This window comes from Giraffa tippelskirchi, chromosome 12 (assembly GCF_054371585.1).
Source record: "Giraffa tippelskirchi isolate mGirTip1 chromosome 12, T2T-mGirTip1v1.2.pri, whole genome shotgun sequence".
In the NCBI taxonomy this organism is placed as follows: domain Eukaryota; kingdom Metazoa; phylum Chordata; class Mammalia; order Artiodactyla; family Giraffidae; genus Giraffa; species Giraffa tippelskirchi.
In genome coordinates this window covers 105856243-105881813 of record NC_137286.1, presented here as the reverse complement: position 1 = coordinate 105881813, position 25571 = coordinate 105856243, and the positions used below count along the sequence as shown (strand labels likewise).

The window sequence follows — 25571 nt, the reverse complement described above, 5'->3', positions numbered from 1 at the left end:
CTTAATGTATGGTCTCACAGTAAGTGAGATTTTGAATGAATGGTGTTTCCAGGAGCGTTTTTTCCCCTTGGACTCATAAATCACGGACAAAGAGGAGGAGTGGATACTCCAGCCATTTCTGGTGATTGAGGAAGAATAGAATAGTTGTCTGATCACTTGGTTTAGGACCAGTCAGCTTGCGGCCATTTCCATGGACTCCTATGTCTGGTTTGAGTCTTGGCTTCTTCTTGGCTGGCCTCCTTCTCTTTGATGGGCAAGCACTGGACGACGACTCTGCTTCTGGATTCTCCACCACCCTGTGGTCCTGCTCTTTGCCCCTTGCCCGGCGGTAATGGATAGGCCAGAGGGAGTCTAACTTCTGTGCTTATGTCACTTTGATCAGTTAAACTTTAAAGGGTGATTTCTTCAGAAGATGTTGAGAGCTGCTTTAAGGTGAGTTACCTCATTACAAGTATTAAGCTGCTACTTCTCATCAAATCTCCTCTTCAAGGAGCATCTGTAACCCTTCAAAACATATTCAGATTGTCACGCTGAACTGGAAGATCACCTGTTAGAAAAACAGCCCATCACAATGCCCGTCTCTTTTATAAAGTCAAAACTTGTGTCCAGATTGTGACTCAGTGAGAAACAATCATTCTTTGTGTCACAGTCTGTGACTTAAACCTTTGCATTGGTCCTTTATGAACTCCGGGCAGGAAGGGATTGAGAATTCCTTAAACTCCACTGAGAGTAGCTTGATACTTCCATCGTTTTCTTAGTTGGGGAATGAGCTAGTTTCTTCTTGGTTGATTTCTGCAAAATAATGGAAATATTTGCAAAATACGTTGTGATGAAAAAGAAAAGCTTTGCTTTGTCATGAATATTGAATTTATAGAAAATGAGTTTAGGTAGAGCTAACATAAGATAAAATAATAAGAAAATGGGGGCAAATGTTTATCTGAACTCTAAGGGAAAAGACTTTCTAAAGTATCAATAATAAGCAATGGGAGGAATCACAAATGGAAAGATTGGCAAATTTGCTTGTATGAGACTTTAAAAATCTTTATGTATCTTGATGCATTAAAAGCTCCACTGACAAAGGTTTTAAAAAACTATCTACAATAAATCTAATGATGAAAAATTACTCTTCTTAATATGTAAAGAACTCATGCAAATCAATAATTGGAACCTATAGTCAATCAGACTACCTATTGATATATAAATAAGAAAAGAGGAAATTAAAATGTCTGATAAACAATAATAACCACATTGGTAATCAAAATAGTGCAGAAATTTGAAAATGAAACTAGAATCAAAGAATGAAAAGAAATATCAATTACTGGTAGGTAGGCATTTGTATGTATCACTGGTAGAGCTGTGACTGATATGGCTGTTTTGAAAGAAAGGTTAGCCTCACACAACAGGAACTTTCTAACTCAGTTCAGTTCAGTTCAGTCGCTCAGTTGTGTCCGACTCTCCACGACCCCATGAACCGCAGCACGCCAGGCCTCTCTGTCCATCACCAGCTCCCGGAGTCTACCCAAACCCATGTTCATCGAGTCGGTGATGCCATCCAACCATCTCATCCTCTGTCGTCCCCTTCTCCTCCCGCCCCCAATCCTACCCAGCATTAGGGTCTTTTCCAATGAGTCAACCCTTCGCAGGAGGTGGCCAAAGTATTGGAGCTTCAGCTTCAACATCAAACCTTCCAGTGAACACCCAGGATTGATCTCTTTTAGGATGGATTGATTGGATCTCCTTGCAGCAAATTTGGAAAACTCAGCAGTGGCCACAGGACTGGAAAAGGTCAGTTTTCGTTCCAATCCCAAAGAAAGGCAATGCCAAAGAATGCTCAAACTACCGCACAATTGCACTCATCTCACATGCTAGCAAAGTAATGCTCAAAATTCTCCAAGCCAGGCTTCAGCAATACGTGAACCGTGAACTTCCAGATGTTCAAGCTGGTTTTAGAAAAGGCAGAGGAACCAGAGATCAAATTGCCAATATCCGCTGGATCATCGAAAAAGCAAGAGAGTTCCAGAAAAACATCTATTTCTGCTTTATTGACTATGCCAAAGCCTTTGACTGTGTGGATCACAATAAACTGTGGACAATTCTGAAAGAGATGGGAATACCAGACCATCTGACCTGTCTCTTGAGAAACCTGTATGCAGGTCAGGAAGCAACAGTTAGAACTGGACATGGAACAACAGACTGGTTCCAAATAGGAAAAGGAGTACGTCAAGGCTGTATATTGTCACCCTGCTTATTTAACTTATATGCAGAGTACATCATGAGAAACGCTGGGCTGGAAGAAACACAAGCTGGAATCAAGATTGCTGGGAGAAATATCAATAACCTCAGATATGCGGATGACACCACCCTTATGGCAGAAAGTGAAGAAGAACTAAAGAGCCTCTTGATGAAGGTGAAGGAGGAGAGTGAAAAAGTAGGCTTAAAGCTCAACGTTCAGAAAACTAAGATCATGGCATCTGGTCCCATCACTCCATGGGAAATAGATGGGGAAACAGTGGAAACAGTGTCAGACTTTACTTTTTTGGGCTCCAGAATCACTGCTGATGGTGACTGCAGCCATGAAATTAAAAGACGCTTACTCCTTGGAAGGAAGTTTATGGCCAACCTAGATAGCATGTTTAAAAGCAGAGACATTACTTTGTCAACAAAAGTCCGTCTAGTCAAGGCTATGGTTTTTCCAGTGGTCATGTATGGATGTGAGAGTTGGACGGTGAAGAAAGCTGAGCGCCGCAGAATTGATGCTTTTGGACTGTGGTGTTGGAGAAGACTCTTGAGAGTCCCTTGGACTGCAAGGAGATCCAATCAATCCATCCTAACTGGTTCTACTTTATTTCATTGTGGTCTTTTCATGCTTGCAGAAAATTAGAAATAAGCAAGTATATTATTATGGGTAACAAGATATATCATGATACAGTCATTAGATGATGCTCATGGACAATTAAAAATAAACTATTAATTTTTGGCTGCACTGAGTCTTCATTGCTGTTCACAGGCTTGTCTGTAGTTGTGGTAAGCAGGGGTACTCTTTGTCGTGGTGGGCGGGCTTCTCCTTGCAGTGACTTCTCGTTGCGGAGCAGGGGCTCCAGGTGCAGGGGCTCAGTAGTTGTGGTGCTCAGGCTTAGCTGCTCCACAGCATGTGGGATCTTCCCAGACCAGGGATTGAAACTGCACCCCCTGCATTGGGAGGTGGCTTCCTATTCACTGCACCAGCAGGGAAGTCCTCACTGACAACTTTAACATTAAAGGAAAACACTGGTGTTAATTGTAAGAAAGAAGAATACAAAATGATACATTCGTTAGGCCCAAATTGAAAAATTCTGTCCAGGTTCAAAAATTGTATAAAGGTACATCAAAACATGGGCGGATTGTTTCTGGATCTTATTCTTTGTACTTTTTTGTATCTCTACTCTTGTAAGTATTTAAAGTACTGTTTCTAGTAGCCAGAGAGATCCCAAGTTACTTTTTTACCTGTCAATTCAAACCTTTATAGTTGAGCTTCAATTACCCCATTTTCACCACAGAAATTATTAGTGCATATGTATGTATATAAAATTACTCTATATTAATAGTACATATCACATACGTATAATAATATATATATGTTATAACTTGTGAACACGTTAGTGTATTAATGTTACTATATTAATACTTACTGATTTGCATATTATATTAGTAATTATGTATCATAGGTTGATACCATGTCATGCAAACATATACATCTAGGTATGTATTTTAGTTTATGTAAAATAAATGAGTTCTACCTACAACTCTAATACTTTGGCCACCTCATGCGAAGGGTTGACTTATTGGAAAAGACCCTAATGCTGGGTAGGATTGGGGGCGGGAGGAGAGGGGGACGACAGAGGATGAGATGGTTGGATGGCATCACCGACTCGATGAACATGGGTTTGGGTAGACTCCGGGAGCTGGTGATGGACAGAGAGGCCTGGCGTGCTGCAATTCATGGGGTCGCAAAGAGTCAGACAAGACTGAGCGACTGAACTGAACCTACAACACAGACTGATTCTGGTTGACCTTGAACCTGAGTTGTCTCTGTGGGTCCCACCTTCTTCCCTTATAGTAACAGGCCACAAGCACAGTTTCCCGGTGTTTAGGGCCAGGGTTTCTGAGACGACTTAGGGGTCCCTGTATTTTAAGTAGCCAAGTGCATCTCCAGTGCAGGGGGGTCTTTTGGAGAATATCCTGGCGTCCTCTGTGACATGGTACTACTTTTATAAGGTGTTAACATTGCTGTGTGAACAGACATTGTCACCTGTAACTTCAGGGCTCAGATTAGCTAAACATGTTGCCTTTGTTAAAAAAAGAAAAAAAGAGTTGATCTCCCAGAAAGGACAAACACATGGGAGAATCAAAGGGTCCTTTCAGATGCGTAAACCTAATATCAGAGACTTTAGAATCTCACCCAGCTCACAGGTGTCCTCGCTTTGATCACTAATTAAAATGTGACTTTTATCCGCAGTGTCACTGTCAGAGGACTTGACAAAACAAAGTGCGTCAGGTACCTGACAATTTCTGATAATGCCCTGAAAGACAGGTGTTCATTCCTGCAGAAGCTTTGAAGCTAAAAATAAAATTAGACGAAATTTAAATTAAAGGATGTTCCCAAGCACATAGTAATCACCCTAAGACACACACTTGAGGGTCTCTTTTGCTCCCAGATGATGGTGGAGGTGGTGGGGAGGGGATGGAAAGGAATGCAGAAAATGGGGTAAAGTAAAGCCTTGTAAGTCATTCGAGATCAATCGTCAGAGACTGTGTCTCAACGGTGTCATTATCAGATTAATATCTGAGTTCCAATTTAAGCTGGAATTATTTGGATAACAGAAATCAAAAGGAACGTTTTTACAAACGATTTTGCCTCAGAGCAAGAGAAAGGTATCAGGGATAGGATTTTTGTGATTTTTTACCACACCTCCCAAATTCCTGTGAGCTTCAAGAATCACAGACATCCTCACCTTCACAGCTCTGCTTTATCTTCAGCTGAGGCTGGAAAAAACCAAATTCCTCCTGATTTCACATGAGTTTTCAGTGGACTATAAGCTTTTTGGCAAAATAATCTGCAGTGTATTTCTAATCATTGTGAAAGCCTGATTTATTTGACAGGTCATTCCTCATTGAAAATGAAGAGCTGCCTCCCTGGGGATAAAAGCAAACTTTTAACTGATTGCTTCTTTTTATTTCCATGTCAGCATTTACCAGAGCCAGGGATCTCTACTGTAAGCTGGTTAATAAAGGGTCTGAACTTCTGATAGCCAACAAAATAGAATAATTGGCAGCAAGTAGCAAATAAAAACGTTCAGTGAACCTCTGGTTCCATAGGTGCTGCTGCAAGTGGCATTATTCCATTCTTTTTTATGGCTAAGTCATTTTCCATTATATATATATATATATATATCAGGGAAGCCCAGAATGCCTTGGAGAGTTTCAGGCAACAGAGCTTTGACTTATATATGGTTGCAGCTCTATTCTTTGCTAGATTCTGTGCTCTCATGTTGATTTTTCTTAATAAAGCCAACCATTCTGAATATCAATAATCAATTGCGGTGATACTGTTGTTTGTGGTTGTTGTTTAGTTGCTAAATTGTGTCCGATTCTTCTGCGATACCATGGACTGTAGCCTCCCAGTCTCCTCTGTCCATGGGATTTTCCAGGCAAGAATACTGGAGTGGATTGCCATTTCCTTCTCCAAGGGATCTTCCTGATCCCGGGATCGAACTGGGGTCTCTTGCAAGGATAGGTGGATTCCTTACCATCTGAGCCACTTGGGAAGCCTAGTACTGTAAAGGTGGTGAGGAGAGAGTCACTGGTGAAATGTGGGAACTGAGTTTACCGGTGGGTCCAACTTACGGGAAATTCAGTCCAACGTTGGTTTCAGGATTCCAGTTTCTGGCAGCAGCTGTGTTGCAAAGTTTAGGATCATGAAGTCTTGATGAAGCATCAGGAATTGTGGAGATCGACCTTGCAGGATGGACCTTCTCATCACACAGGGGAAGGAACCTGGTTCTGTGCAGCAGGAGACCCACACGGCCATGTGACTGGACGATTCTGCGGTCAAGTGTGCTTTGTTCAGTGTTTTCTCTTTGCTTCTTTTCGTTTGTCTTCTCTACTTTCCTGTTTTGTTTTTTGTAGGAAAGGCAACTCAGCCTGCTTGGATCTTCCACCTGGCAGCTTCTGTCTCTCCACCTGAGGTGTTCCTTGTGGTAGGATGCACTGCTGTTCCCGGTGCTAACACCGGGACTTGAGATTTGAATGGCTGGAGAGGTGGCGATGGGATGGTTAGATAGCATCACCAACTCAGTGGACGTGAGTTTGAGTAAACTCTGGGAGATGGTGAAGGACGGGGAAGCCTGGTGTGCTGCAGTCCATAGGGTATCGAAGAGTCGGACATGACTGAGCGACTGAACAACAACCAGCTTGAATGCCTCTGGACTGATCATCAGAAAATGGTCCTGAAATCTCTTTCAGTTTGGGGATAAAAATTTACAATGATACACTTATTTTATGGAGGCTTCCCAAATTCAAATTAGATTTTTTTTATAAGTTTGGATTTAGTTTTTTAAAAAAGAAAGCCTTCAATTGTGATCATGGAAAATACAGCAAACCCATAGCAATGGCTGATCGAATTCTTTATGTTATAACTGATTTGTTTTGGGGAGGTGCTCTTGAAGAAAAGAGATGGGTAGGGCTGAAGTGTGTTTGCTCTTTGAGAAACCATTTTGTATCATGGGCATTTTGTTTAAAACCACAGGGATTTTTTAAAGGACAAAACATAGCTCTTTACTTGATTGTCTGTCTCCATGTCATGTTATAAATTAGAAATATTATGTTGGCCAAAAAGCTTGTTCCCGTTATCCTATAAGATGTTATGGAAAACCCTACAAACTTTTTGGCCAACACAATAAATGCCCTTGTTACTCATTCAATAAATATTTATGAAACACTATGTGTTGGAAGTTCTCTGAGAAGTGCTGACATGACAGGACAGAGTCCCCACTCGGGTAGAAGGCTGCCAGGCCGCGATGGTCAGCCAGCCTCTATTTTCGGGGCCAGGCTCCAGAGTCGCTCAGAGCAGAGGAGTCATCACTAAACCCACGTCCAGGGCTGCCGGGCACTGGGCAGGGCCAGGACATGGCCCTACAGGCTTGGTAACAGGGAACCCTGCCTTGTCTGGGGGTCAAGAAAGAATCATTTGAGCTGATTTTGGAAGCGAGAGTCATAGTCAGAGGGAGGGAGTTCCAGACAGAGGAAAGGCTTGTGCCAGGCTGTGGGGGAGTGGCAGGGGACCCAGGAAACACGAGGAGACTGGTCTGCCAGGCCAAGCGAGGGAGGAGTTGCTGGGTGACCTTGGGGCCAGTGCAAAGCCCCCAGGAGCACCTGCAGCCTCAACGTCAGCTGGTTCAGCGAGCACCTCTGAGGTAGACACTCCCCCAGGCCCAAATGCAAGTCCAAACCTGTGACTGCCGGGGACCTGGGGTCAGACCCCCATGCCGTAAGATCTCCACCTACCTACCCAAGTCACTTTTGTGGTAAGCCAACATGTCAGCTCTGGCTCAGGCTCCCAGGGTTTTTAGGCTCTTTAAGATGGTCTACATTTTAGTCATCCTCTGACCCCTCCTCGATTCTTTCAGCACCAGGCGTTTTAAAATTGCGTAGGCTTCTACATTCGGGATGGGAGAGAGTCCAGGAAACAGGCCCATCTCCTTTCAGGAAATGGAAAAAATAATAGACCAACCTGGATATTGGTGTGTGACAGCAGACTTGTGAAAAAACTGAAAACACAGCTCAGAGCAGCAGGCTCGTTTTGGGGACGCTTTTGCATAGTTGAGCAATAGGTCCCGCAGCAGAGCTGAGTTTAGTAACCATCTGCATTGGGCCAGTTGTTTGAAATGAAAGTTTGAGTTTATTTACAGAGACGATAACAATTTGGGGAAGAATCAGTGTGACAAGATTGTTCAGATGGAAACAACACAGCAGACCTCAGCATCTCAGGCAGATAGCATCTTGCTTTACCGGCCTCCCGTCCCGAGAAGAACAAATAAACAGCGCACATTCTCTGGGTCTTTGGGATTACACGCCGGGTATAATTAATACGTCTGTTGGATTTCCTGTGTGGGTGGCACTGTATTAGAGTTCAGAAAATGTTTCTTCCCACACTTTGAGTATCATCAGTCTTTGGATCCAGGGCTCTTGCACGCATCAGCCTTTGGTCCATGGTCTTGTTTTTTCAGTTTTTGGAAAACTGTTTGAAGCCTTGCTGAGCACATTTGGGATGAAATGATCCACAGGTGTCTTTCTCGATTTTTCTAATCCACACATACCAGTGAGATTTGTAGTGTTTCGATGTTTATGACACATCATGCTCTGTTCCTCCAAACTGGAGCTCTCTGGAGCAGACAGACAGATGCTCACATTCTCGTTTCTTTGTTTTTATTAGAGTAGAGTTCACTTACAATATCGTGTTAGTTTCAGGTGTACACCACAGTCATTCAGTTATGAACATATATACATGAATATATATGAGTGAGTTATGAATATACATATCCCTTTTCAGATTATTTTCCCTTATTGGTCATTACAAAATATTGAGTATAGTTCCTCACATTGTCTTTTAAACTTTGTGCTTTCATGGAAATTTTTTTCATTCAAACCAAAATACCCTTCAACCTCAGCTGAGGTCTGGTAGCACATTTATTCTGCTTGCCTTTCTTTGTAAAGGTTGGTTAGAAGTCATCAATTCTTGGGGAGTCTGGGCTACAGCACAATGTGGTTGTCACAAATCGGAAAAAATGTGATTACAAACCATTAAATGAGGCAAAGTTACAGCTTAAAGGGACAGATGAAGGAAGGTAACCTGGAGGGTGAATGGAAAGAGCAGGCACTTAGGGTCAGACCCACATACCTCCAATCCTGACTGCACTGTTACTACCACTGTACTGTTCTGAATCTCAGTTATTTAACTAGAAAATGGGTAATATAGAAAACGGCAACCCATTCCAGTATTCTTGCCTGGAGAATCCCATGGACAGAGGAGCCTAGCGGACTACAGTCCACGGGGTTGCAAAGAGTCAGACACGACCAAGCAACTAAGCATGCACCCATGCTGGGCCCCAGGGCAATACTTCACTACTTTATATTAATCCACTCTCTGAAGGTGACTGCTCTGAGGATGGGGGTACCTAGGCATGAGTGATGTCTGTTGTTATCATTATTAAGCATAACAGTAACTGCCATTTGTTAAGTGCCTAATGCTAAACAGGAATCAGGTGAGTCATTTGCATATTTATTGCTAATCCTCACAATTATTGTATGCTCAGTCACTTAGTCACGTCTGACTCTTTGCGACCCCATGGATGGTAGCACACCAGGCTCCTCTGTCCATGGAATTCTCTAGGCAAGAGAGTGGAGTGGGAGTGGGTTGCCATGTCCTCCTCCAGGGGATCTTCCTGACCCAGAGATCGAACCCACGTCTGCTGTGTCTCCTGCCCTGGCAGGCGGGTTCTTTACCTGAGCCACCTGGGAAGCCCTTGGGGCCCAGACTGGACTTCACATTAAATGAGAATTGGGGCTGGAGAGCTATTGCACTGAAAGCAGGCAAACTGTGGGCCCAGTAGATAAACCCCACAGGAGGAGGTGCTTTGGATGGACTCTCGCCCTCACCTCCATAGTGGTGAACGTGGGAGGAGGGCAGGGTGTGTGTGGGACAGGTCAGTGCTAGGTCACATCACTTCTGGAGTCACACATGGCAAGGTGGGGCACTGAATGACTGTGGACGTTCTAGAGAGGTGGCCCGTGGTGGGCAAGCAACATGGGACCCAGGACCCCCCTCCCGCCCCCACTTCCGAGATGAACCCGTCTCCTCTCCCCACTATGTGTGCAGAGTTCCCCCTCCCTTCTTGGGGGCTGGGGATCAGATCAGTTAAGACTATAGAATCACCTCGAGATCTTTGAGTTTTAAACCAGTGAAGTCACTTCTTTCCTGTAGGGAGGGAATTAAATAAGTGGACAATTTTCATCTTCCTGTAATTATTCAAGATAAAGGCTTGAGGGTCGACCACCCCTTCTATGGCGTCTCACACTCCGATCAGTTGAGTGCGTGACTGCTGACCACATGTGTCATGCCCGTCAGTCTGGATCAATCGTCAATCAAGCCCTATAATTTGAGTCCCTGTGAACTCTAGCAGGGTCAATGTTTTACACGTCCCTGACTCCTAAATGTGTCAGAGGTTTAGGTCATTAGAACTCACTTTGGCATGCTTCCCTCTTTCCCTCCAGATACGTACAAGACCATCTTCCATCTGCTCACACATCTGTTTGTCACTGAACGTGTGGACGGGGCTCACCCACCAGGGCAGTTGTCTCAACAAGACGGAGGTTGTGGCTTCTGTTTTCATACATGATGGTGATGGTCTCCACTCCAGGAGCAGGCTCTGTAGCCGGAACCCCCCTCCCAACCTCCACCATCCCGTGCAGCTGTCCAGTTTGTAGGTGAATCCTCTGTCAAGGTCAGGAGGAAGAGGGTCCCCTGAATTCAGTTATTCTTTCAGCAAATAGGCATTGAGCTCTGTTGGTGTAGTGTTCAAGGTCTCTTTCCTTCTTTGGCTTAGAGATGAAGTCATCAATGTTGGTATCATTTTCACATGTAAAACCCCACATATTATTTTAATTTTTACCTTTATTCTTTTTCATGAGACATGGCTTTGTTTCTAGCTTCTCATCCCCCTGAGAGGGTCACTGTAAAAAGGAAGATTTTTGGGCTGTTAGGGAAATCAAACAGTGAGACGCCGTGGAGCTCATTGTAATGGTTTCTCAAACTTTCTCTTATTTAAGAAATCTTGCTGTAGCTGGGTGGGCTTCCTAGGTGGCTCACTGGTAAACAATCTGCCTGCCAGTGCAGGAAATGTGGGTTTGATTCCTGGGTCAGGACGATCCTCTGGAGAAGGGAATGGCAACCCACTCCAGTATTCTTGCCTGGAGAACCCCATGGACAGAGGAGCCTGGTGGGCTACAATCTGTGGGGTGAAAAGAGTTGGACACGACTGAAGCGACCTAGCACTCATGCTGTAGCTGGGTGCTATTTTATTTTCATCATCTTCGGCCCTGGTTGGCTGCATTGAAACGACGCCAGACCGAACATCGATACCAGGTGCCCGTCCTCCCAGAATTCAATATCACACCTGCAGGCAGAGTGTAAGATTACATCATGTGTCGTCCTGAGCCCCACAAATGACTCTAGACTTCATCTCAAATAACATTATAATTTACACTATGGAGACTTCAGGCTACGGAGCCCTGGCCAAATGAAAGTTTTTGCAGCCAAACACATCAAACCCAGTGTATTTTACTGTGCCGATGGGATTGTTTTTTCGAGAGAGTGGAACATAATTCAATCTATCAATGGCATTTCCAATCAGAAGTGCCTGTCCCTGAAAGGTGGGCGTATAAACATTTGGCTGTCAATTAAGAAGATGCCACAGAGGTTTGTGCTAGAAACCCAAGAAAAATGAAAGGACCCCAGTGCGCTGTGTGAATTTCATTAGAGCTCACAGAGGAAAGAAGGAACAATGAGAGGGTTTGTTTCTCCCAGAATGTCATAGCAATGAACCTGTGGACTTCAAGTTGGAGAATCCCTTCAGGCAGAAATGAAAAGCTGCCTGATGCAGACGTGTTCCCAGCCCCAGGGCACAACCTGCAGTCATGTCCTCTTAGCTTTTGGGAATGTTGTGTGGCTGTTTCAATACCTAGTCACCTCCCATACTCTCTCATCTCCCCCTTTGCACTTGGGTGCCTGCTGGGCTCTTCCTGGGGAGCGGATGTCGTCACCTGCTCATGCTTTGATCCACTGGCCGGAAAGCAGCTGCTCCGCCTGGTCCAGATACTATCGCAGATGGTTATATGAACAGAGGGAGGGACGTCTTCATTCCCCGTTTCCCGCACTGGTGCCTTCAAAGGCTGGGAGGAGCGTTCCACCTGGCTATTGGGTTTCTGTGACTCTTGGATTCATGCTACGATCCTCTTATTTTCTGTGGAATTACCCCAGAGTTTTGAGTCTTTCAGAGAGGCTGATTTTATGCTTAAAACTAGTGGGCCATAATTTGCGGTCTGGGTATGGGGGTAGGAGTGTCCGAGAGATCTTTACCTCTCCCCTCCCCCAGACAACTCCCTCTTCACCTGTCCTGATTTGCCAGCATTTCCACAACGCTTCAGGAGCTCAGAGTTCTTGAAGTCCTGAAGTTTCCTGTGCGTGTCATGTGCGTCCTAAGGATGTGGGGGTGTGGGGAGGAAGGGAGCTGTTTTTTGGAATCTATAGAGTTTTGTGACGAGGATCCGAGATGACTGGCGTGTCCTGGATTCTCTGGGAGAAGGTTGTGGGAGCAGGTTGTAGGGGAAGGTCGGAAAACAGCTGTGGGTGATGTGAGGAACCACCAGATGAACTTGATTCACATCATAAATCTTTGTCCCAGGACCACAAGCCATTGGTTACATCATTCGGCAACCTATAAATCAGATGGATGTGGAAGTAGAGAGGAGGAGGGCTTTCCGCCTCCAGCTGAGTAAAGGGTGTCACCTGCCTTGTGGATGCATCCTCTCATCTGGTCCTCATGGTCAATTTTGATTTGAACAATGCTCTGTGACATGGTTTTTATGGACCCCACACCGGGGAAGAATATGTATCAGGCAGCCTTGCTGTGGTCACAAATAGTCTCTAAGCCTCCATGTATGTGGTGATGGTTTAGTTGCTAAGTCATGTCCATCTCTGCGATTCCATGGACTGTAGTCTGCCAGCTCCTCTGTCCATGGGATTTCCCAGGCACAAATACTGAAGTGGGTTACCATTTCCTCCTCCAGGGGACCTTCCTGACCCAGGAATCAAGCCCAGGTCTCCTGCATTTCAGACAGTCTCTTTAGCATTGCAGGTGGATTCCTTACCGACTGAGCCACCAGGGAAGCCCCCTGGTCTCCAGTAATGTTGATTTCCTCTCGACATCTCCTGCTGGTGACCACGGTTGGCTGTGACTGCCATGGTTCGACTTCGGTCAGCTTGGCCCTGCATCAAATGTCTGGTTCTTGGACTTAGGCTGAAGGAAAAGTATCCACCAGGACACGCCATCCTTGTAGAGAAGGAAAGCACACGGAGGCTGGGGGAAAGCCTACACCTCTGCACCCAATGGTATTTGCACCTACATTCTGAGTCCCATTAAGCCACAAGGCCGAGCTGTCCCGTGGGGTAGGGAGAGATGTCCTGTCTCCTCGGAGGCAACACAAGCCACAGAACAGTGGCATGAAGGCCATTCTTTCAGGCAAGGGGATGAACATGTGGAAACAGTCACACGGTCATCCCAGTGTATCTGTGCTCACGAGACTTCTTGCTCAGTTTTATAGAAATCCCGGGTAAATAGAGCTTTAGCGATTCAAAAGTGTTGGTGCATCTAAAGCCAATGCACTGGGTTTTTATCTGCAGCCATTTCTCATCTGCACACTGAGTGCTATTCAATGTTTTCCAGCGCATCATTTGTCTTTCAGACTGATGTTTTCAATGGTGAGTTTAACTGAGAGCTAAGCTGGACTGAAACAAAGAGGTTTTTCTTATATTTGGGTGTTCTTCTCTGGAAAAAAAATCTTTTTTTTCTATGTTTAGGTGTTCTCCTCTTGAGTTTAAATTTTACTTCATCATTAAATACATGATGATAAAATGTTCATATTTTCCTCCAAGAGGACTCCGTACACACAGCTAATGAATTAAATATCAACCTTACTCACAAGTATTGACAGTAATATACATGGATTTTTTATCCCAAAGGCAAGTCTAGGGGACTTTAGCCTCCCTGTTCATCAGTCCCCTAACATCCTCTGTGGTTAGGTCATTAAAGAGTTCTTGGCACTTTACCTAAAGGCTTTGGGGTGTTAATCCTGGTCTCCTGGTCAGGTTCCAGTGAGGGTCACAACATTCTGACTTCTTAAATCACTCCTGTAATCTTGGTCCCACAGGGTGCTCCCTGCCCTTTCGGTCCCACGTGCTTCCGCTCAGCAGCTTGCTGGTCGAGAGACGTGCCGTCTTCTTTTGGGAAAGAGATGACAATCATTTACGAGCACTTCTAAGAACCTCTGAGCTGCAGTGGTGCTGGTGAGTTCTCATGAATCCTCAGAAGTCTGGATGAGGGATCGCCCGGACGCGGACCTCAGACGGGACTCAGACAGGGCACAGTCCTTCCTCCCTGTGCTTTGCCTGGTGCTTCGTCCCTGGGGGTGCCCACCCCACGGAGGAGCCCCAACGAGAATCTCCCACCAGGACCCTCCTCTGAAGTGGGGATGGGCTGGCTCTCAGGAGCCTTCCGGGGGTCCTCGCCACGGGCTGCTCGGAGAAAACTCAAACAATCTCTCTTGGAAAAACTGGAGATCTTAGAGAAGCAATTTTGGAGATTCACCAAGAACTAGTAATGGACATTTGTTTCTTAATGTCTAAGGATGTATTTGATTTTTTTATATATTAATATATGTCTCACTAATATAGCCTATTTAGAAAGATGTATTTATGTGTACATATCCTTAATGGTACAAACTTGAATCCTGTTTTTATTCTTTTTAATAAAGTGTGAAAGGACTTGCACAAAAATTTAAGCTTCTAATAGCCAAATTGATACTTCATGCCTGTGTGCACATTTGATCTCCTAGGAGTCACACTAGTTTTCAATGTTTTCACCAATAAAACCCTTATTAATTAGTTTTTGCCCTAGTGATTCCAGATTTAAAAGATTTTTGCCTCCTAAATGAAGTGTTGTCATTGTTGTTCAGTTGCTCAGTCGTGTCCAACACTTTGAGACCCCATGGACATCAGCACGCCAAGCTCCCTTGTCCTTCACTACATCCTAGAGTTTGCTCAAACTCAACATCCATTGAGTTGGTGATGCCATGCAACTATCTCATCTTCTGTTGTCCCCTTCTCCTGCCTTCAGTCTTTCCCAACATTAGGGTCTTTTGCAATGAGTTGGTTCTTTGCATCAGGTGGCCAAAGTATTGGAGCTTCAGCTTCAGCATCAGTCCTTTCAATGAATATTCAGGGTTGTTTCCCTTTCAGATTGACTGGTTTGATCTCCTTAATGCTTTTGAATTGTGGTGCTAGAGAAGACTCTTGAGAATCCCTTGGACTGCAAGGAGATCAAACCCTTGGATAGCAAGGAATGTATTAGGTAATAATTAATTCACTCTCCTATTTCCTGTTTTTATCAGACACACATGTAGCTGATAATCACAATTATTATTATGGATCACCCAGAACTCACTACTGCACAGTGACCCCTTCAGCCCAGGGGCTCTGCAGAGGAGGGGAAGGCATCTCAGGTGGCTTCTCTGAGTTGGAGCAGCGGACACAGCTGTTGACCCACCTGTGACCCTAGAATCCAAGGTTCCAGCTGGACACCTGGCTTCCCAGGTAAGAGTCACACCTTCCACCTCCCTTCCGTCCTTCTGGCCCTGGCTCTGGATCCCAGCAGGTGAGCATGAGCAGGAGGGGTGCAGGCAGCTCCCAGATGGAAGGAGCATGGCTTCTCCTCCTTTCTTTGCTCTTCCCAGGGTGGGAGGCTGGCGGGGAGCCCCCGTTGTGGAGGAGACACTGAGTGACCCGATAGGGGCAGTCTGGGTCCCGGGACTCCTATGCAGCAATCTGGTGAGGAAAAGCAGATGCAGACATGAGTTTGGGTGGGAGCGATGACACCGAGACCCCAGGTTCTTCTGGCCAGCCTTGGCACTGCCTGCCTGGGCTGGTTCCCTGAGGGCTCCTGCCGTCCAGGGTAAGCCCTTCACTTTGGGGTCACTGTCACTGTCACTGCAGCCAGTCTGGACCTCATGACATCCGAGGGCTCAGGTATTAGAGAGCATGACCACTAAGCATTTGTATCATATGCATGTGTCTGAGTGAAAGTGGTCAGCTGACTTCGCGGCAGAAGGATGAAGCTCCTAAACCCCATGGTTTCAGCCCCTTTCTCCCATGACTCGCCTTCCCTCCAGGAGGTGGGTCACAGGACTTGGGTCTGTCCTTGACCCTCATAGTCCAGGCATCTCTATGTATCAATACATCCTCTCATTTCCTCCTGAGCAGCTCTGACCAGGTCGTAACATTCAACTGATGTTGCTAAGCTTGCAGAGCATTAGAAAGAATGATTTCTACAGTGAATAATGTACACCCGGCTCTCTGGTGGTTCTCTTCCCGCCCTTGGACGTCCCCTGCTCTCCCCAGTTCCCTGCGGGCAGAACCCCAGGCTCGCTTCTCCTTTTCCGAGGCCAGTGCATGCCCTCCCCTGCTGGAGCACCCCAGGCCACGTCAGGGCCGAGAGGCCCCAGGGGAGTTTGGGGTGTCGTCCCGTCTAAAGCTTCAGGGAAGAGCCCAGTTGTGTGTTCAGCATCCTTTCTTTCCAGGCGGATGGGCACATGGGGGGCTGACTCCCCCATAGAGAGAAGTGGTGCTGTCTTCTCAGACCCACCCAGGAACAGTGAGGGGAATTGGACCATCTGCTCTCCATTCTCGGATTTAACTTTTCCAGTTTCCCTGGTGGCTCAGACAGTATAGAATCTGCTTGCAATGTAGGAGATCCAGATTCAATCGGGAAGATTCCCTGGAGATGGGAATGGCAACCCACTCCAGTGTTCTTGCCTGGAGAATCCCATGGACAGAGGAGCCTGGAGGGCTACAGTCCATGGGGTCACAAAGAGTCAGATATGACTGAGCGACTCACATTTCACAGATGAGTGAAAGAGGAGCCAGAACATTTAAACAACTTATCCAAGATCACATGGCTTTCAGGTTTCAGAACCAGAATTTGAACCCATGAAGGGTCTCCAAATGCTGATCCAGACCTGTCCCGAACTAGCTGTCAGAACCTTCTGGGAGCTTGTTAAAACAGAGGTCAGTTCCTGATCCCACAAGGGGGCTTTTAGGTAGCTTGGGGGTGAGTTTGCATTTTATTTTTCATCATCTCCCCAGGCAGTTCCAGTGCATGGCCATATTTGGGAACAACTCTTTGGTGCCTCCCAGGCCACATCGGTCTGGAACTTTTTTACAGTCTTTTCCCTTTTGCCCACTTCCTCCCTGCCCACCACCCCCAACCTCCCCAACCCCCTTGACAAGCGAATGATTCCAAATGAGAGTGCTGTGTCACAGAGAAAAGTGACACTCAACACCTGTCCAGGCAGGGCTGGGAGCTTAGTTAGATGAGATCACTTAGTTAGAAGAGATCACTACTTACTGAGTGATACTCTGTGACCAGGCATTACAGGGAGGGACTGTCACAGAACGTACTAACGTACACCCTAGTTTGCCAGAGATGTCCATTTGGGAAGCCACATCCCACATGGGAGACCATTCAAGGGTCACAAAACATGGGGATAGATTCCAAGTTACAGCAACTGATGCTCTGGGAACTAGAACCAGTGAGAAGTGAAAGTTTGCAGGGAACAGAAGCAGGGGAGGTCTCCTGAAGGAGATAATTGCTTGGATTAAATCAGGAAGAAGGAGTGGGTTTAGGAAAGGCAGACTTAGGTCTGAAACCTCGGTGCAATGGGACGAGATGAGCAAAGGCGCTTGTGTGCTGAACCACGAGGGTGATGAGGATGCTGTTTGTAATCGGTACTTGTGGTGGTTTAGTCGCTCAGTCGTGTCTGACTCTTTGCCCGCATGGACTGTAGCCCCTCAGGCTCCTCTGTCCATGGGATTTCCCAGGCAAGAACACTGGAGTGAGTTGCCATTTTCTTCTCCAGGGGATCTTCCCAACCCAGGTATCGAACCTGGGTCTCCTGCATTGGCAGGTGAATTCTTTGTCACTGAGCCACCAAGGAAGCTCAAATTTGGTACTTATTTCCTGAATTTGAGCAAACTCCGGGAGATAGTGGAGGACAGTTAAGCCTGGAGTGCTGCAGTCCAGTGGGTCACAAAGAGTCAGACACAACTTAGCGACTGAACAACATGTTTCCTGAGTTATCGAGGATATCAGTTGGAATATCTCATAGATAACGATCTGAAAGTGTGTCTGAGAGGGAGAATGGAGCAAGTTGAGGCCAGGAGGGGTGAGGAGCATCTTTGGAGGATGCGGGCCTGGGGGGTGGGTGTCGGCTGCTGGGACGTGCTTGGGAGAGGGTGGGATGGGCAAGTGGGGGGACGGTCTCTCCTGGGGTACCCTGGCCACAAGAGGATCATTCGCCATGACCCGCCCTTCCTACACTCAGCGCCTGAGGTCACATCCTCCTCCTGCCCCACGGGTCAGGCTGGTTTGGGAAGCAAAAATTTATTCTCCCTTGAAAACAAACTTTACATCATTGATCTGCCGCTAAAAAATGTTTGTGCTGAATTCCTGCTTCTGAGCCAGTATGACTCAGATGGTGCACATTTCAAAATTCTCTCAACATCATTTCACATAAAAAAGAAACGTCTTACGTCGGGCCAACTCTGTTAAAAAGCAACAACCTCGTATCACTAATACTGGATTGATTCATGGCGTTCATCTTCAAAGACCTGGATAATCAACTCTGTTTGCAAATCCTTATTAACGCGGAGATAAATGTTATCATAAATTGAACTTTCCTATGATGAGCTAAATTTTTTGGTCTTTAGAGTTCATTTCTAGAATATTCGATAGCATGACTGAGAGGGCCACATGGCACTTTCCCAATTGGACGCAGTCAGAGGGTTTTTTGTGTTTTTTTTTGCCTCCTTTTCCTTTAAGCGAGATGATAAACACTTAATAAGAAGATGGAACTTGTGGAAAGTGGCCAGAAGAGAATAGCATTCTGCCGACGGAATTCCACTTCAGATGCCGGGCTGGAGAGAAACCCTCCTCTCCGCTCCTTCGCCTTCAGAGGATGGCTTTAAAAACTGTGAAAACAGAGAAAGCCCAGTGTGTGGTCTTTGGCAATTTCGTAACAGTCTGTGCAGGAGACGGAGGGGGGAGGTTTGCTGGAAAAAATGATTAGCTTTTTCTTTACGATGACAGAAAACAGTTGCAATTCAAGGATGCCAAAGGTTCCGCAGCCCTCCCCTTTGGCAAATTGTTAGGTAATCGCTGCTCCCAGGTGGTGCTTTCAATAAAGGCCCTGGAAAGTCACACCCCAGAAATGCCCTGGGGCAGAGCCCCCGTCAGCCAGCCACCGGGGGAGACAGTGGAGGTAGTTGGAACAGGGCTAGAGGGAGAGATGCTGGGCTTTCCTTCAGGGCAAGCTGCTCTCGGCTTCCTGGAGAGCCTCCACGGGCCTCTGTCCTGGACTAATAAGCCTGAAGACTGCTCCTGGATGTCTCTCAGATCCCAGGGTGATTGTCATCATTGTTTGACCTAAGGCATCCCAGGAAGCACAAGGCCCGTGTTCCCTGGGCTGCCTCTCCGTACTCAGCCTCTCAGAACAAACAGGGGCTAATTAACTCACTGTGGTTCAGTCGCTCAGTCGTGTCTGACCCTGTGCGACCCATAGACTGTAACCCGCCAGGCTCCTCTGTCCATCAGATTCTCTGAATCTTGGAGAGGGCTGCCATGCCCTCCTCCAGGGGATCTTCCCAACTCAGGGATCAAACCCAGGACTCGAAAGGGCAGATTTGAACAGTTGCTCATCAGGGAGGAACAAGAAGGGAGCAGGTTCCCCCTTAAGGGACACACAGGACAATGTCTTTAAGCTCTTCTGCAGAACTGAAACCCCCACCGATTGTAAGATGTCAGTGTTCTTCATTCTAGAGAAGGTCACGGTGTGATAACTGCGAAGCTCATCAGGGACCACCTGAGGCCAGATTAAAGGTCTGCAGGCCCTGGTCTTATCAGCACCTGGGCCCTTGAGCCTTGCTATAAAACTCCTCACCAAATCCTCTGGGGTTGGGACACATGGTTTTTCGAGGCAGGAGTCTGCTGTGGCCCCCTTTGCCAGGCAAACATTACTGTTGTTGAGTCACTCAGTATTGTGAGACTCTGTGACCCCATGGACTGCAATACGCCAGGCTTCCCTGTCCCTCACCATCTCCCGGTGCTTGCTCAATCTCTTGTCCATGGAGTCGGTGATGCCATCCGATCATCTCATCCTCTGTTGTCCCCTTCTCCTCCCACTTTCAATCTTTCCCAGCATCAGGGTCTTTTCCAATGAGTCAGTTCTTCGCATCATGTGGCCAAAGTATTGGAGCTTTAGCTTCAGCATCCTTTCCTACCTCACCTGGAACTCTGTCTCTGAGATTTGCTTTGGTACTGGTGCACAGAGGCCGAGCATTCAGCATCACCAGCAAGGCTGTGATGGTTTTTCTTTGATGCTTTGAGTTTTCTTGCCAGCCCTGACTTACTCTGGCCGGTGTTGCAGTGATGGACAAATTCCTTAAGCCTCAGCCTCAGATTGCCAGGCTCCTCGATGCAGGACCTATAAGACATGACCCATAAGTGGCTGGGCAGGCCCCTCGCCATCTCTGGTGCTCAGGATCCAGGCCAGACAGGGATTCGGTGAATTCGACAGATCACATCAGCTTCCTCATCCACTGTCTTTTCCTGGAATAAAAATGCATTGACAATAAGCATCAAAGGCAACTTGAAAAGTGAAAACTAGTAACAAAAGGCTAAACATGCCCTGAAGCGCATGTCTGGAATAAGAAGGGGCTTATCCCAGCCCCAAAAGCTGTGTGCTTTTGGGGGGTTGGGAGGGGGAGGCTGGTTTATAGATAGACTGCTGGGCCTGGGCTCACACACCACAGCTTTTAAAAAAATCACCAGTTTTTGAAATAACTCTCTTGACTATTTCTCCCTGTTGGGATCACTGCTCCTCCAGGCACCCCCCAGGGCTCTGAAGACCCCTCCTGCAAAGCCAGAGATCAGTATACATGACACAGTGAGGGGTGATCCTGCCAGAGTGGGGAGGGAAGCAGGCAGGGACAGCCGTGAGGGATGCAGCGGAGCCTGAGGTTGGATGTGCGTGTGCTCCGCCATGCTGCCTGTATCGTGGCTGCAGTCTGACACCTTGCTGTTTAATGATATCATTTTAAATGTCTCATTACAGAGTGTCCAAGCATCACCCCACTAGACGGAGTAGCCAACAGACACCCATGCACTATCGCCCAGCTCTTTTTGGTCAAAAGTGAACTGGTGGCCAATCTCATTATTTTACGTATTCCCAGACAAATACTTCTAACACTGGTGTTCTTAAAGCTGATTCTATTCAGCAATGGTATGCTGGAGTGAATCTGTTACAGCGAGAATTCTCAAAGAGCTTCTGCCTTTAAGCAAGGTTGTTGCAGATGGAGGCAGAGGAGCACAGAAAGAACGAATATCGTTAAATCAGAATTTTAATTAATTGCCTCATAAGAAGGACTTCCAAGCAATGTCATGGGGTTGAGTCAGAACTTGATGGAAAAAGAAGATGGAGCAATACAGCTGACTCTGCAAAAATGGCACGTGATCTGAAACAGAAGAGAGAAAACACGAGGGGGAGCACAAACTGAAAAAGGATGGAGGGACCAAGGTATGCATGGTCACAGATCACATTGTTCTTGTTCAGTTGCTCAGTCATGTCCGACTCTCTGTGACCCCATGGACTGCAGCACACCAGGCCTCCCTGTCCATCACCAACTCCTGGAGTTTATTCAAACTCATGTTCATTGAGTCAGTGATGCCATCCAACCAACTCATCCTCTGTTGTCCCCTTCTTCCACCTTCAATCTTTCCCAGCATCAGAGTCTTTTCCAGATCACGTTTGTGAGTAAATCAGTACTCACAATAGCGGGTCAAAACGAATCCTCTAGGACAATGGGTTTACGTCTCTGGGGCTGACATCTATAAACACTGAACATGTCTGTCTTCTGGAGGCAGGTGACAGCCCCTGAAGTCAGCTCCAGGGGCAGGTGTCCCCTAATCCTGGGGGTTTCCCTTCATGCAAGAGGGGATCCAGTTTGAATGAATATTCTATTTCCAACTCCTTGGTTGTAGAATTATTTTTCAATTTCGTTTGAGCAGTGTTAACATTTTCAGAGAATCACATACATATGAAGCATGTATGTGTTCTCTTGGGCACTTTTACTCAATAATCAGGATGTATCTTTTTTCCCCAAGAGGGCATGTCCATAGTTGAATGGACACTGACACCTGCCTGGTGCCTGTCTATTCTGTGCAGGATGCTGGCAGGTCCAGGCATGACAGCTCTGTCATCTGCTGCAGTGGGTGGGGGGCTTGTTAGCTGCCAGACGGGCCGAGTGGCCCGGTCCTCGGCCCCTGGAGGAGGGGTGGCCCCGCGACTGAGGTCCGTGTGCTCAGGGCGCTGAAGGCTCTGTGCTGAGGGGCTACTGGGGATGTGGTGGATGGCAGGAGCCACCTCTGCGGGGGGTCTCCTGATGCCGGAGTCCAGCTGTCATTGGTCATGTGGATCCTGGGCTATCTCTCCCATCTGGGTGCTCATAGCTACTCCAGCTGCCGCTGGGGCAGATGGGTTAAAGTGTGTTTGCTCTGCTTGGCTCAGGGTGACCCATGGCCAAGCCGGACAGCAGGAAGACCTGGGACCAGAGTGACCTTGATGGGGGTGTGGGGTTCAGGACCTTGCTGAGGAGTGATGGCTGAGATGGGACTGTGGGAGAGACCACTCCAGGTGGGGGTGAGAGGGCTGGTCTGAATGAGCCTGGTGGAAACAGAGGTGCTGGGCCCACTGGGGGAGATAGCACGAGCCCCCATGGCGGGCCGGGTGTGGGGCCCAAGGGACCAGGGAGCCCTCCGGGGAGTACAGGGGCCTGGTGAGCCGCGTCTCAACCTGTGCCCTCGTGCCCACTCTGCCTCGGCGGGAGGGACCGCAGGTCTGGTGCCAGCCCTCGCCTCCAGAGGCTTAGGGCGCACTGGACCCTGGCTCTCCGGTTCCCAGCCCCGGCCGGTTCAGCCGCGGGAAGGATGGTTGGGACACCGGCCCCTGCCGGGCAGGGTTGCTCCCTCCTGCAGGAAGGAGGAAGGAGCCAGGCGTGAGGGACCCGTTGGGTTTGTGGGGCTTGTTGGCGGGAACCCGGTGTTCGGTTTGCAGACTCGCCCGCGTTGTGGCCGAAGCTGAAGGCCAGATGTGCAGCAAGGACAGTCAGACCCTCCCTGGCAGTGGAAAGGGTTTGGGTTTGGCCTGGCTCCTTGTGACTGACAGGTGCTGGGAAGGACTCAGACGTTCCTTCCACCTCAGCCAATGCCTGCCCTGCAAGTTTGCTTGTCAGAACCCCGGGGGTGGGGGGTGACTGATTCCCGGTAGCAAGAGACAATGCTTTCTCTGCTGTTTTCTCTTTATTTCTTGCAAGTAATCTGAATGATTTTATCCACGAATTGGCTTCATTTGCCCATTTTTGGTCGGTTTGTATCCTTTTTCCCCTTTTTTGCTTCACCATGACTTTTTGAATTAATCTAAACCTGAGAACTGATTCCCCGGGACATCGGAGGTGTGACCCTTGACTTTGACCCTTGGGCCTTGACCCTTGGCCCGGAAACAAGAGGCTGAGAGTAAGGAGGAAGCGCGTCTCCTCCAAGGTTCGCTCTGATGCTGACCAGGTCTGTGAGATGACTCTGTCTCTCCTGTTTGTAAAACCGTCTTCATAACTCCTGGGCCTGCTGCCTGTGACAGGATTTTTATCCCCTCAGAAGAAATGACCTATCGAAGTGTAGTATATGATTAAGCATTGCATAGCCTTTGATTTCTATTCATATGCCAGTTTTAGACATTTTTGGGGGGCGGCTTTCTGAAAGAAATAATCCAGTGTTCACAATCTCTGGGGCTCACCAGTGCATGGTGACCACTTCAGCTACTTTCCCCAAAAAACACAAGTCCTTCCCTTGTGCTGGCTCTCATTGTTCTCCGCGACTAAATATGTAGGTGATTGTTCAGCTCTGCTCTCTTTCTCTCTCTCTCTTTTTTCGATCCTGTCCCATCAGATACGCATTCCAAGAAATTACCTTAAGATCTGTTTGACCGTGAAAGCGGCATTCCCAGCTGTGTTCCAATCGCCCGGATAAAAGAGGCGAGAACATCCTGGGTGCTGATCACCTTTCAAAGCGGGCGTGTGGGGAGTGAGCCCGCACCCTCAGCCCTCACCGCCGCCGACCATCGTTGGAAACAAATCATGATGTCTTAGGAGATGCTGTTCGTGCCAGAGAGCTCCAAAAGTTTTCCCAACTGCACACATAAACAGGAATGACTTCCCCCACCTTGAAATGTGGCCACCACGTGGAGGAGATGGGCAGCTGTTTAATAATGCAGAGCAACTGAAAAAAATAAATAGTGATGTACAGAAGTGTTCCAACGGGTGTGTGAGAGGGTGCAAGTGAGGGGCAAGCTCGCGTCCGATCGACATCACCTGGGCTGGGCCGCTCAGGGCTCTGAGGGCCTTGGTTTTGTGTCTCCCAGGAAAGCCAGCTCCCTTCTGTTCAGCACTGCTCCTGGTCACCTGCTAAGTCGGTTGATTGCAGGGCCACCAACTCATGGGCTGTCCTCAGAAGTGGGATCGGCCCTCCACGCTAGCCGAAGGAGGATGCTGGCCCCAGGAAGAGGTGGCCCACGCAAGGAGTGGTGACCTGACCCTGCAAGGACTTTTGCAGCTGAGTGCAGCCCAGGGTGGATGGGAAGAGAATGCAGTCCAGGGCTTCCTGGTCCCTGTACAGTGTGTTCTCCAACCTCAGAGACATGGATAGAAGTCCATCAGCTTGGCATCTACACTGTTCTTATATTGATCTGCTCACAAGGGCCACAGTATCTCCAACAAGACCCAGAAAAGTGTCTCTTTTTTTGGACCACAACTTCATTAGCAAAAATAGCTTCTGCCTAGGCCAAAGAAGGACTCGGTTTAAAAGCAGAGCCATCTTCTCTGGGTAGATTACAGTTTAGGGAAAAAGTAAAGCTGATGACTGTTCTCTCTCAGGCTTCTGTTTCCCAGGGCAGTCGACTGTTTTCACTGTTAAAAGAGAGGCATCCACACAACATACAACCCGTCAGAACCCCTGGGGCGGGGGCGGGGGGCAGTGCCTGCAGGAAGCTACCGCTCTAAACACAGGCCTCAGAGAAGAGGAAAGATCTCAATAATCTAGATGTACAAGTTAAGGAGGGCTTCCCTGGTGGCTCAGATGATAAAGAGTGTTCCTGCAGTGCAGGAGACCAGGGTTTAATCCCTGGGTTGGGAAGATCTACTGGAGGAGGAATGGCAAACATTCCAGTATTCCTGCCTGGAAAATCCCATGGACAGCGGAACCTGGCGGGCTATAGTCCATGGTATCGCAAGAGTTGGACATGACTTGGCAACTAAACCACCACCACAACTTAAGGAACTAAAGAAGAGAAAATTAGACCCAGAGCAGGCAGGTGGAAGGAAGGAAGATTAGAGTGGAGATGAATCCAGTAGAGATGAGAAAAACAACAGGAAAAAAACAAAAGTGGATTCTCTGGAAAGACCAGCGCAATTCACAGACCTTTAGCCGGATTGACAGGAAGAGGGAGCTCAGAGTTGTCTGGGCGACTCAGAGGTCTCTTGGGGGCTCAGCGGTGTCGGGGGGGGAGGGCTTGGGGTGTCCACGGTGCTCGTTCTTCTGTGT

The 25571-nt window shown here is 47.5% G+C and overlaps 1 long non-coding RNA gene across 1 annotated transcript in view; it reads left to right on the top strand.

Annotated features, from left to right (window-relative positions):
* The window catches only part of LOC145529185 (uncharacterized), a 162099-nt gene extending 137824 nt beyond the window's left edge, over positions 1 to 24275 (top strand). The window contains exons 5-7 of the long non-coding RNA XR_014070992.1: positions 14023 to 14158; positions 15262 to 15463; positions 23922 to 24275. This is a non-coding gene — a long non-coding RNA (uncharacterized LOC145529185). The remainder of the gene's footprint in view (positions 1 to 14022; positions 14159 to 15261; positions 15464 to 23921) is intronic.
* The last annotated feature ends 1296 nt before the right edge of the window (positions 24276 to 25571 follow it).